Source organism: Mastomys coucha, chromosome X, assembly GCF_008632895.1.
Source record: "Mastomys coucha isolate ucsf_1 chromosome X, UCSF_Mcou_1, whole genome shotgun sequence".
Taxonomy (NCBI): domain Eukaryota; kingdom Metazoa; phylum Chordata; class Mammalia; order Rodentia; family Muridae; genus Mastomys; species Mastomys coucha.
In genome coordinates, this window is record NC_045030.1 from 106,521,019 (window position 1) to 106,534,635 (window position 13,617).

Genomic DNA, 13,617 nt, shown 5'->3' on the forward strand with positions numbered 1-13,617 from the left:
GTAGACAAGCATCTACATAAGACTGTTAAATTGGTTGTTGTTTTATATCAAACAACTTTTATAATACTGTTTTATTGTTATAATATTTTATTTATTTTAAAGAATATGACAAAAAAGGTATTGCAGGTATTGAAGGGGGTCTCTGGGAGGTGTTGGGGTACAAAAGGGAAACAAGAATATTTTAATATCATGTACATTTTCAACATATAGGAATCTTGTATTTCTAGTGAAATTTTCTTAGGCAGGAGAAAAAAAGCCAGTTATTGATTTCCTAAGCACTATAATCCCAAAACGTCATCCCAGTGTTTTCATTTATAAAACCATGTAATAAAATGCTTATTGAGTGATGGGCTATTGATTGTTTGGAATAAGATAACCCATCTTTCATAAGGATTTATATATAGAAAGTCAAGCTGTACCTGTAATTTCATGGCTCTTCCCTGTGGTGGTAATAAAAGATATTCAGTCAGGTATACGATATCCCTAGCCTACCATTCCTATAAGTATTTTTTTTCTCTCTTGTTATTTCCAAAGACAAGGTTAGCAGCATTTTCACTGCTATGGAAAGCTCCAGGTGTGCTGAGACTACACTAGTGATATCTCTTAGGTGTTGCTTTAGCAAGAGTTTCTTTCTGTTAATATAGACAACTCTGCTGTTGGATAGTTGGAAAGCAAACACAGGACAATTGGAAGCTCCAAAGAACCTTAGACAGTGGCATTTCAGAACTGAAAATACTGAATGTCTCACTGCACACAGTAGTTGGATCAAAGTTATATGCAAGACCTAACCAGAGGGAAAAATACAGGTCACTGAAAGGCTACAGAGATCTTGATGAGTGCATAATTGTGGATATGTGGTAATGATGGCAGTGGTGCTGGTAGTGATGGTGGTGGTGGTGGATACTTCTACTCCTATATTGAATGATAGAAATATATTATAGAAAATCTGCATGGTTTTGAACATTTTGTAAGGACTAACTAGCTGGCTCAGTGTCTTCCAGACTTAAATAATTTTGTGGTAACTAAAAGCAATTTGGAATTTCATGAAACACTATGGCTATTGCTCACAGCTAGTTCTTAGTGAAGCTCTTTTTCCTCTTAGTATTTGGATCCCTGAATCTTGGCAGCAAACTATCTGATATCAAGGGAATAACATATATATGTTAAATAAGAATTCAAGTTAAGATTAAGCATAAATGTTAATCAGCTTGAAATGAAAAGCAGTAGCTTTAAATAACACACAAAACCTGGAGACTTCCTAGGAATGTTGGAACAAGTGCATAGGATGTGTTGGAACTGTTTTGAGTGTTGTTATTGTTAGCTCAGCTCCACTGAGCCTGTTTTAGTTCATGACAGTACAAGCATAATCCTATGCAAAAACAAAGGCTACTGATCTGACAGATGAGAAAGTTTATTCAATCGTGTGCTTTATAATTCAAAAATGTGATGCCCCACCCCTTTTATTGAAAGGGAATTGATGGAAGATTAAAGACAGAACAAAACAAAATAAAAACAAAACCAAACAAACCAACAATCCCCCCCCCAAACCAAATGAACAGACAAAAAACTCTTGTGGGTGCCCAGAAACTCCTTAAGTCTGTATCTCAAATGATTTTCCTTTTCTGTCAATTCCTTTAAAGTAAGACCTTAATTGTTTGCAATGTATTCATTATAAAAGTACTAAAATTAAAAAAAAATGACGGTTTGTCCATCAAAAGGGAAGCCAACCCTATGTTTAATTGTCTAAGGGTCTCTACTTTTCCTTTTATGTCTCTTCCCCTTTTTATTCCTATGAGGTCCCCTCTCTGCAAACCTTTTATGAAATTTTGAATATTTTTCTTCCACCCCCACATAATCCTACTTACCTCTTGAACTTACATGAAGGAGTAGCGGGGCACCAAGAAGGGAGAAAACATGATGGGACAGCATGGGGTGGAATAGAGCGAATGAACAGAATACAAGACTTTGATGCAGTGCAAACTATGTTTAAACAAACACTCTATTAACCTATGAAGAATTCTGAAAGGCAAAAGGAATTGCAATTTGAGGGCATTTTAAGACCAGGACTGTAACACAAATTAATGTATTTTTGATGTCTATATTTATTTAACTAAATCAAAAAGCTTCCTCTATTGGCTTTTGTAGGCACGAGGATAAGCCACTACTGGCAGTGATTCTGTCAAACTTTAATAGTAGTTGTATTTCCTCACTGAGGACGAGCAAATTGGCACTCTGCCTTGTGAACCAGTCTCCTTTGTAGGGCTCATTTTAGGAAGGCTTTTCTCACCACTCCTTAAATCACACTATTTTGTATGTTTACATGATGTTCACATGGCCAGAAACCCAGATGACATTGAGGTAAGGGGTAAAAGTAGCTATAAGGTGTTCGTATTTTAGAAAGGGATATATATGTAAATATGTCATGTGTGTATATGAAGTATATACTATATGTAGTTATTTATAGGAAAGGGATGCACATTATGACTAGCTATGTTATACAAATTGCTTTATGTTACAGCGGTGGAGTACTTGTATTATATTCTGAACTTAGTATGAAAATGTTATTTTGATAACTAGCATTTGATTGTAAGAATTAGCAAGTTTAATGCAGTTAGGCTAATAATATCAAGTAAATAGATCTTAAATGCTATTTTACTCTTCTCAGAATTCACTTTGAAGCATGTGTGGCAGGTACTGCTAGTGGCAAACCTGGAGCTAGACCATATTACCAGGCCTTTATCCTATAGCCGTGGTATAGAAAGTGGGAAGCAGCTAGCCCTACATTCTCCCATATGCATTCAGTTTTGTGATACTTTTTTTTGTTTGTTTCTGAATTGAATGCACTTTGAATAAAACCCTTTGGATATGTGAATTGTGAAGTTGCTTTCACATATGTCATTGTAATAAATTTTAAAAAATCCTCCTACTGTTATCTTATGGCATTGGATACACAAAGACACCAAGAAATACTGATATTCAGTAATTAGAGAGACCACAGCTAGTTAAATGCCAAAGCCAAAGATAGGATGAGCTGGCCTAGATTCCTTCTTTTTGAGATCTGCCACGGGACAGTTCAGAATAACTACTGAAAAGGAGCAAAGAACTTATGAAATCAAGCTGGAAGACATCTTGATGCAGGAAGATCTCTGACTTTGAGGCCAGCCCTGGCTGTCCTGGAATTTGCTTTGTAGATCAGGCTGGCCTTGAACTCAGAGATCCTTCTGCCTCTGCCCCCTGACTGCTGGGATTATAAGGCATGTGCCACCAACACCACCAGTATTTTGGGTTTTTATTTTCCTTTATCACATTCTGTAGATTTAACATTGGTCTCCATCTCTTATTTGTCATTAATTTCTAATCACTATCAGACATTTCTCCTTGGATTCACCTCAAACTCAAGAGCTCATCATGTACTGCATTCCCACTTTTATCCCAGGTTACCTGTTGCTACCAATAGCATTAATAACACTGCCTGTGTTCTACAGGATTACTATCTTGGAGTAACTTCTCAGTTATTCTAACAATGCTTGTAATCTAATCACTTCCCAACTTCCATTTGGTCTTTTTCTTACAGGTCTCTTGAGTTATTCATCCCATTTCCACTATTACCAATCTAACTCTTAACTTTTAAATGTCCTTTCTGTTATATTTCAACCCAATCTGTTCTCTGTAGCCAGATTAGGCTTCACTGTGCACCCTGCAGGTGTAAAGTACACCCCCTGATCCTATTTCTGGTATAGAATGGAACCCAAATATTGTAGTAATTTGACCATTTAGCACAGGCAAACTTGCTCAGCATAGTCCCAAGTTTTACCTCCTTTCTGAAGCTATCTCCACTACCTCTGGCATCATTTAATGATAAAAATGACAGTAGTTTAATTATCTCATCTTGTTACATTCTTTATGTTTATAGTCACAGCAGCGTTGTACTTTCCCCTAGGCATAGGCACTATGTCTTAACCACTTTGGAAGTAAAACATTGTTTGTATTACATTAAAGCAATATTTTCTTCGCTGGGCTATAATAACTTTGAGATATTTTAATAGGAACATGAGAAATAGTAAAATAGACAAAAGGACTAGCTAGTGATGTAGCTAAGTGGTAGAGTGTTTGCTGATAATGCTCAGAAGCCTGTGTTCAATCTTCTCACCCCCAAAATAAAAGTGGAAGCCTGTACAGAGAGATATACCAATTGAGAAAGTATTACATGATATCAAGGACCCCAAACTTGTCATGTCCTTTGAGTTCTTTCTCTTTAGGATTCCTCATTAGCAGCCCATGGTACACCAAAGGCCAATTTATAATTCCCTGGGCCATAGAAGAATCATTTTTCTTAGAGTTTATGAATGCATCAGAAGTTTGATTCAAGTTAGGAGATAGCAGGTAATGGGAAGTAAAAAAGGCTAACAGATAATCAGGAAGACTCTGACAGGGCTAGCTCAGTCTTGCCCTAGTCTGTTACATTTTCTGTTTGGATTCATTGGATCATGGTCTAGACTATTTTTTGTAGCACTCGAATGACCAGCATAATTAGGGTTTTCAGAGAGTGAGGAGCAGTATTATTAAAAGAGATAGATGTAAATATCATAATTTTTTGATAATGTTTATTTACTATGCAGACAGGTAGATTTTAGTCACAGTTGGGGTACTAATTGTAAAATAATGACAGGAAATAATTTTTCAGTGACTTAAACTTGATGCCACAGATATGATAAATTTAAAATTGTGTGGACACAAATTTCATCTAAAATATACTCTGGTCATGGTGTTTTATAAAATGTTTGCTATCACTCTTAAAACACTATACAAACAGATCCAAGTTAGTTGTCCTCTAAATGTATGGTAGCTTGACCTCCTTGATTTCAAAACAATTGCAGAGACAGGGATTTAGAACCACTCACTGGTTTTAAAGAGGTAGCGCCTGCCAGTCTATTTGCATACCATTGAATATAGCTAAGAAGACAAAAAGTTCTTGTCCCAGGCTGTTGATTAAATTGTATGATTTCTTAGTCTAATGTTAACCTAGTGAGGTTAATGCTAAGTTACAAAGTAGGTCATAGGTATTTCTACTAGTTGTCTGGAAGTCGATGGGGCTTTCTTTTTGGAGTCTTTTGTCAAATTGCCAGTTTTTAGCAGCATGGTGTATTGCAAGGAAATTCCTTAACCTGTCTGAGTCACTTTTCTCTTTTACCTAAGAGAGGAGGCTGGGGAGGGTAGAATGAGAACTATGATGAGAATGAGGGAGTGGGGGGAGAGGGACATCCTGTCTCAATTATAGGATGCTGAGAAGTTAAAGAGTGTGAAACTGTGAGCAGGATGTAAAGTGAATTAAGTAAGAAGAAAAGAGAAGCGTGAAAGGGCCTTGTGAAAAGTCTAGGTCAGCCTCCAACTGTTTGCTTTACCTGCAGCAGCAGCTGCTGAACGCATCCTTTCCACATTTAAAGGTGTTTACCACTGCATCAAAGAAGCTCCAAGGTAGCCTTAAAATGGGAGCTTAAAGCCTGTTGCACTTCTGACTGAGTTGTAAAGGTGCTGGAGGCTTGAGGAATGCCACCTCAACGGTTTGCCATTTTAAGCCTGCAACAGAAGCAGTGAGCTACACTTGCTGACAGGCTGATTAGATGATCAGATCTCTGGCTAAGAACCAAAGCCGAAAAAATGCAGATGTTCAGATTAGCAGCTTAATTCAAGGCAGATAAGGCAGAGCACTTATCCCCAATCTCTGAGGCATTTGGTAAAATCTGCCAACAGTTCAACTTTACTCCAGCCACCCAATTTTCTTACCTGCTGATTCCAAGTTTCACAGTTTAAGGTCTTTTTGCTCCCTGAAGCAAGATCCAAATCTCGAGAAATTCCAACCTTCTAGTCCCCCGGTGAGCTAACCCCGGATGGTGAGCTGCAGAAGAAGTCTGGATACTCTGGATGGTCCACTCCATTCACGGGGCTCCTGCTCTTTAGGAAAGTTTCTTTGCCAGAGGAGAGAGGTCAGGGCATGGCATATTTGCTAGCCAATATACCCCGATTCTCCTTCCTCTTTCTTAGTCCTTCTTAAGCCACTTCAACCCCGCCAGAGTTAAGCTTCCCTGGTTCAAAGTGGGGGAAGGGAAAGAACAGAGAGGGAAGAAGAATAGAAACTGGAGACTTGCAGGTTATATGCACAAATGAGAGTTTATCCGTGTCTACTGCAATAGAATCCTCAGGAAGTCATGCAGCTGCTCTGAGGTGGGAAGTAAGGAGGAGTGTCTGATTTTTATGACTGGAGGGTGGTTAGGCTATTTGTAGGCGGGGAAAAGATAATCCTACCAGTATATGCTAATATATCTGGCATTATGTGAAACTTGATCTTAAGATATATTTCCTCATTCCCTCTCTCTTTCCGAATCCCCTCCCTCCCCCACTGCCTGTGTGTGTGTGTGTGTCCCTCCTTCATGACATTTGAGATTCTATAAAAATTTTAAAAAGCCTTTTTCTTTTTGATGTCTCATAGCCTAGGAGAAAAAAGACATGCCAATCTAGTGTGTGCTCATTAGAACCTGAGGTGTGATTTGATGTTGAAAACAAATTGATAAGACTTGGAAGTAAACTGGGTAAATGAACTACATTGAATTTTGCTATGAAAGTCCTGTGTTGGGATGGATATATGTATGTGTATATATATATATATACATATATATACATATATATGTATACATATACATATATATAAATATACACATATAAACATAGCCTCATTATTTATAACTAGTTGGAAGGTCTTGTAAATATCCTTATAACAGTGGCTTTCTGGCCAGTTATGGTCTACAAGAAAGAAATTACTCAAATTTTCTATTTTTAGGCAACAGAATGACTTTACAGTCACTCTTCATCCTCTTCCACAGAATCCTTGGATGCAGCGGTAGTGATGATGTTTGGGAGAAAAGGTCATCCAAGAACATTTAAAAGGGAAGAAAGCATTTGTATTCAAGAGCAGACTTTAATCCTATCCTTGGGAATTTTACTGCTATTTTAGCCAGTATTTATTCAATGGAATTGGGATCCCCTGAGATCTACAAGGAAGTTTATAAGAGATACAGAGTATAAACTTTTACTTCCCCTCCGGTATGTGTTTTCAAGGAGTTTGAGTTATGGCAGAAGGGGTATTTATATTTAAGATACCAAGGAAAAGTGCTTTAAGATAGCACCACTGTCTGTGTGGCATAGAGGGGGTACCCTCCTACTTCTTTACTTCTTTAGTTGTTTAGAACCGGCTTTCCCTCAGCCCCAACTGGGCTTTACTTTCTAATTAGCTGCTCCAATCTTACTGTGTTTCTGAAATTGACTGCATTCCATTTCTCTTTTCCTCTTCTCACCATCCTTTCTTCTCCATCCAGTTTCATCGCAGCTATCTCCGTACATTTTCAGAAGATGTTGAATTGGGTAGACTAACATCTCTCTGCTGTTACCCCCCCACACACACACACTTCCCTTTCCTCATTTTCCTAGATTCTTTACAGTTCTGACATTTTAAAAAGTGAGGTAGAGAAGATCAAGTAAGGAGGGCACTGGAAAATGGGTCCTCACATATATATTAGATGATGAATCTGTGTTAGTAAAACACCACTGGGAAGAAAGTTAAGGGGTTTTCAGTCATGTAGTTTCCACACATCAACTGTAAGCCATCAGACCTTCTATGGAGAGTATATAGATGCAGAGCTGAAGGGGCCTGGAAAATGAACTTGTTTAGATTTAATTTTACTTGAAATGGATATTTTATTTACATTTCAAATGATAACCCCTTTCCCTTTTTCCCCTCTGGTAAAAAACCCTGTTCCCTCCCCCCTTATCCCTGCTCACAAACCCACCCTCTCCCTCTTCCTGGAGCATAGAACCTTCACAGGACCAAGGGCCTCTCCTCCAATTGATGACCGACTAGGCCATCCTCTGCTATACATATGCTGCTGGAGCCATGAGTCCCACCATGTGTACTCTTCGGTTGGTGGTTTAATCCCTAGGAGCTCTGAAGGTACTATGACATTCCTGTTTTATTATTGTTTTCTCCAGGTGTTAGCTCATTGCTTTGTTTATTTTATTTAATAAATAATACTGTTCGTCTTTCTCATATTGCAGGTAAAAAAATAGACCACAGAAGAAGCTCTCACAAGATGTGTTTCGGCTAAACTGTCTTTTGTAGGTTCACTTTTTATCCTTTTCTTTTTTAATTGTAAATTAAGTTGTTTTCATGCAATACATTCTAATAACAGTTTTCTCTTTCTTAATCTCTCAAACCCTCTCCTACTCCCTATATCTCCAACTCTATCGCTTCTTTCTCCCTCTTTAAGAAAACAGACAGGCAAATTTAAAAAAAAAATACAAAAGCTAGGAACAAATAAACAGACAAACAAAATAACAAATGAGAAAAAAAAACAAAGAAAGAACATGAGAAATGATACATACACAATGTGTAAAGAAAATTAAAAAATGTCTTTACACACTTCTCACAGCTTTCAATTTAGCTTTCCTGTTGGCTTATTCTGTGACATTGCTAACACACACACACACACACACACACACACACACACACACACACACACATCCTAAAAACATAAACTCAGAAAGCAAGAGATCAATAAGATAAAAAACAAAAACAAACAAAAAACAAAACCAAAAACACACAAACAAAGCAATATGAGACAAAAATAATCAACAAAAGTTAACTTTGCACTTGTTTTGTGTTGACAATCTGGGCATGGAGCCTGCAATTAAGTGTGGTTTATATATTCAGTGAAACACCATTGGAAAAAAAACCCTTATTTTTCCTGTGTGAGTCCTTGTTAATTGGAGGTAGCTTCTGGGTTGGGGATGGGAGCTTGTGTCCACTTCCCCATCTTAGTGCTGGGACTCTACCTGTGCAGACCTTGTGCATGCTACCATAGTCTCTGTGAGTTCATATGTGCAACCGCCCTGTTGTGTCAGGAAGACACTGTTTCCTTGGAGTCATCCATCCCCTCTGGCTCTTACAATCTTTTTTCTTCCTCTACAGAGTTCCCTGAGCATTGAGGGGAGGGACTTGACTGACACGTCCCATTTAAAACAAAGGTCTCTCATTCACTTACCATAACCTCACCTTTTGAATACTTGCTTGTCAGCTTATGGCATTTTAGGGCTGTGGAGCCTTTATGAGCTGAGGCCAATCTGTTGGCAGTAGGTCACTAGAGGCAGGTGTTGAAGTTCAGCTCCTGGTTCAGCTTTCCTCGACTCCTGGTCTGCCATGGTCTCTGTCATGTGCTCTCCTACCACAATCATCTGATACTAATTCACTATCACCCCCTCCCCTATCCTGAAATTCCATAATACTGTGAGCCGAAGCAAGTCTGCCTCTCTTCTTTCTGTCGGGTAGTTTGGTCACAATGATCCAAAAGCAACAAGAATTTCATTCACCCCAAAGACAAGAAGTGTAATGTTTCTTTTAGCACTGAAATTATTTTGCAAAGCAGTACAAATGGTGCTTTGGGAAAATGGGTAAAGAGTGTTACTATACATGTAGTAACATTAACATCCACATCCACACGGGGTTGTGGGGGCATGATTCATCTATGTTTTTTGTTTACAGAAAATGGGAACAAATCAGTTTGGCTTTTGAAACATGGTCTTCAGCAATTGATTTGCTTTATTCTGCTCCAGTACTTAGCCTATAAGTATAAAGTATTGCTGATTGCTATTCCTAGTGAGTTAAGGACAGTGTGACTGCATTAGAGTGAGACTGAAAGTCCTGAAGAACAGAATAGCATAGACCCCTCAGGACAGATGATGTTGATCATCTAAGCTGGTTTTCTATAATTTTTTCTATTCTGTTCAGTTTTATAGCTTCTAGCTATATGCAGTTACTTAAACTTGAATGTAAATTAATAAAGCATAAAAATATATCTTTCATGTGCTCTAGCTATACTTCAGGGGCTCAGTAGCAGAGCCACATCTGGACATGACTACTCATTTTAAAACAACAATCTAGACCAAGTCTTATACCTAGTAGTTGGTCTGTGGTAGAAGATGTCCCTATTATAACATTGTATAAATAACTGGAAAACTTTCACAAAAAACCCACATTTCTCATCTTTTCAATCAAGTGTAAAAAATTTTATTTCAACCTACTATGTGTTTATATCTGTCAGTGTGTATCTCTCAGTACTATTTAAGGCAGAGTTTGTGTGATTCTATGTGTGGACTTTGAAGGTTTTAGTGTGAGTAAAAAGAGGGGATTTGGTTAGTATTGGTGAGGGATAGTATTTGTATAGTTTTTTTTCTTTCCTGATAGACCCAAAAAGAAGAAATACACATCATACTACAAAGAACAAGTTATACAAAATAAAAGCCTTATTAATTATGATGATCTCTCTGGTTTTACCTTCCCTTACACAATTTATGTTCCTGTGTCCAGCTGATGATTAATGAAAATGAAGACTAGAGCTGGCTTGGTGGGTCATTCGGTAGCTGAATCTGTTTGGGGTGTGGTCAGGAAACTCACAGCATGATGAGTTCAATGTCACCCTTAGCTACATAGCAAGTTTGAGGCCAGCTTGAGTCTTTCTCTCTCTCAGAAGCAAAAACCCAGAAAGTATGGTACAGATAAAAACATGTTCATCTCTTCCCACAAAGTGCCTTTTTTCACTGCAAATGTTCCATGACTTATTATAAGGTTTCGAAATGAGATTACTTGGGATCATGTAGAATATTATACTGGCAGTGGTAGGGACTGAGGAACAATTTTATATCTGGAACTATGTTTGCAACAATGGTGGTGTTTGCCAGGTGTATTTATATATTCTCTGTCTTTCTCCATCTCTGTTATTCTCTCTGTCTCTCTGCTTTGAAACTATAGCTTAAGCAATACTGAAGCACTATTTGTAAAACTATTGTATGAAAGTACATAAAGGCACTCATTTAAGTCAAAGCTGGAGTTGTAAGATCAAGTTTTATTGTAGCTCTATCCCTTTTTGACCTAGGACATAATAAATAAATGTTATGATTGTCACATTTTCCAATTATAATGAGTAAAACTAAGTAGGGGTGATGATATTTCATCACTGTGATGAGAACCAAAGTGAGATAATGTAAGTTAAAGGCCTTTTGAACTGCTACAAAAATAATCTTTTGCCGGGCGGTGGTGGCGCACGCCTTTAATCCCAGCACTTGGGAGGCAGAGGCAGGTGGATTTCTGAGTTCCGAGGCCAGCCTGGTCTACAGAGTGAGTTCCAGGACAGCCAGGGCTACACAGAGAAACCCTGTCTTGAAAAACCAAAAAAAAAAAAAACAAAAACAAAAATAATCTTTTAATTATTTCCTAGGAGCAGGGGAAATCCCCCAGGGATGTACTCATAAATTATCATTGGCCTCTTTCCTTTATCTGATCAGCAACCAGTAAATTCTTTAGAAAACAAGCAAAATTTGTTTAACTATTTGATTTGTGGCTTAGTCCTTAATCTACCTTCTCTTCTTTTGTCAAGAAGCCCTGGCTTTCAAAAAAAAAAAATACCAACAGAAAGTCACAGGATGTAGTCCACTATGAAAGGCACTGGGTTCAATTAGTTTGCTTATAATAAAGAGAGTATAATATATTTGAAAAGATAAGATATGTATCTACATTTTAGGGCTGTGGCTGAAGCTTCCTGTAGAGTGCTTGTTTAGCATGACCAGGTTTCTTTGTCCTGTCTCTAGCACCAAAGTGGAAACAGAGCTAGACCTGGGCAAACATTTTCAATTCAAATGAGTTTTCAAAGATTGTTTTCTTCTTGTTGTTGGTTTTTGTTTTTGTTTTTGTTTTTTCTGTTTAGAACTATTCCCCCAGAGTATGGAGCAGGTGATAATAGGAAGAGAAGCCATATTCCAAGAGGTTGCAAACTTTAATGGATAGTTAACACCTTAAACTCTGGAGGTAGACCTGGCTTAAAAGTTCTGTTTTTCATTGATGAGTTATGCTTTGGATAACTGATTAAACTTCTTAGCTTCTCAGATCTCTGGTTTACAAAATGAAACTACTGTCTTATGTTATGAGGCCTAACTGTAATATTTTCTGTCAAAAATTACATTTCCAATAAATATAATTTTTGGTTCATATTATAGTTCTTGTTCTTTCAGGATTATTTATATTCTAAAAATTTCAGCCTATAATTAGAGAGTATTCCAAAGAATGATTTTTGGTTTCAAGTCATAAGAACTTTTCTACGTCTTGGACTTAGTGGTTTGGTAATATTGGACATCAATTTGAATTCAAAATAGGATCTCGATTTTTAAAAATACTTTTACAGCCACTTGATTTTTTTGGTGTATTTTTTTGCATACAGATGATCAGCAATGATTTTATTTATCATTATCTCTTAATAAGTATGTGTGTCTATATTCTGTCTATAGGCATCTTACTCTTGGCCAGATGGAGCCTAGATTACATGATTGAGGTTTTGGATTTTAGAGAACAGAAAAGATGATGTGTGTCTCATAAGGCTCAGCTGGATCTCTAGATGTTTAATTGATTTGCTTATAAAATCTGGACCCAGTTTGTTTAGTTTCATTATTTTTGACTTGACACATGCTAGGGTGCATCAATCTTAAATGTATTTAGATAACAGGGTAGTATTTCCTATACATACAGAAAATGTGGGTAAAACCATATGGGTAACTAACAGATGACTGGTTTTTAGTTGAACACGTTCCTCATGAGACCAGGAAAAAAAGAAAATGCTGAATCCCCAAAACGAAATGAAAGTTTATTTGTTAAATCTCTTAAAAGAAAATTTGAACTATTTTCTCTTTCTCAATGTTAAGCAAATATGGTTTGTGAAGTGTTTTGAAGCTGGGAGCACGTAATTCTGAGATTAGTATTTGCTATCCTTTTAGTATTGGCTATGGTGGTTTTGAACTTCCTCTTGTGTACTAAAATGTTATGGGTTTCTTTCTCCTCTGAAAGGATTCTAACCTGCTTTGACTTCTAAATGAAACACATTCTTGTTTCTAATAGCTATTCAATCTCTAGGCTTTCTTGAATCCAATATTTCAGACAAGCAAAGAAACACATGAACTTACAGCCACAAGCAGTCGAAATGGACACTATATGAGCTTTCCATTTTGTTCCCTAGATAAAAAAATCATCTCATTTGACTCCTTTTAGGTTTTTAACTGTCACTTCTTCCCTTCCTTCCTGTTTTACTCAGGAAGTGCTGATAGCATTCTATATAAGTAAGTATCCCACATTTCGTAACTGCTGTCTCCTTTCTGAGCTTGGAGAATGCTGCAGAGAGCCTTGTTAGACTTAGCAACCCAGGGGAGCCAATGTGAATGCTTCCTTACACAAAGAAAGACGCCTAGAAACAAGGCAGGGCCAGCCCTGAGGAAAATTGGGGAATAAAAAGAGTGCGTGCTGACAGGAGCCTGATTTAGCTGTCTCCTGAGAGGCCCTGCCAGTGCCAGACTAATACAGAAGTAGAGGCTCACAGCCATCCATTGGACTGAGCACAGGGTCCCAAATGAAGGAGTTAGAGAAAGGACCCCAGGAGCTGAAGGGTTTGAAGCCCCTTAGGATGAACAACAATATGAACTAACCAGTACCTCAGAGCTCCCAGGGACTAAACCACCAACCAAAGAGTACAC

At 37.6% G+C, this 13,617-nt stretch overlaps 2 protein-coding genes across 5 annotated transcripts in view; one reads left to right on the plus strand and one right to left on the minus strand.

Annotated features, from left to right (window-relative positions):
- Cysltr1 (cysteinyl leukotriene receptor 1) overlaps positions 1-6,230 on the minus strand; it is a 24,858-nt gene extending 18,628 nt beyond the window's left edge. For 3 of the 4 annotated variants that reach the window (XM_031366550.1, XM_031366535.1, XM_031366525.1), the window contains exon 1: positions 5,785-6,230. The gene's annotated coding sequence lies outside the window, so the exon portion shown is untranslated. The remainder of the gene's footprint in view (positions 1-5,784) is intronic. The other variant, XM_031366541.1, reaches the window with a different exon arrangement.
- LOC116088049 overlaps positions 1-13,617 on the plus strand; it is a 113,955-nt gene that overhangs the window by 9,746 nt on the left and 90,592 nt on the right. The window lies entirely within an intron of this gene.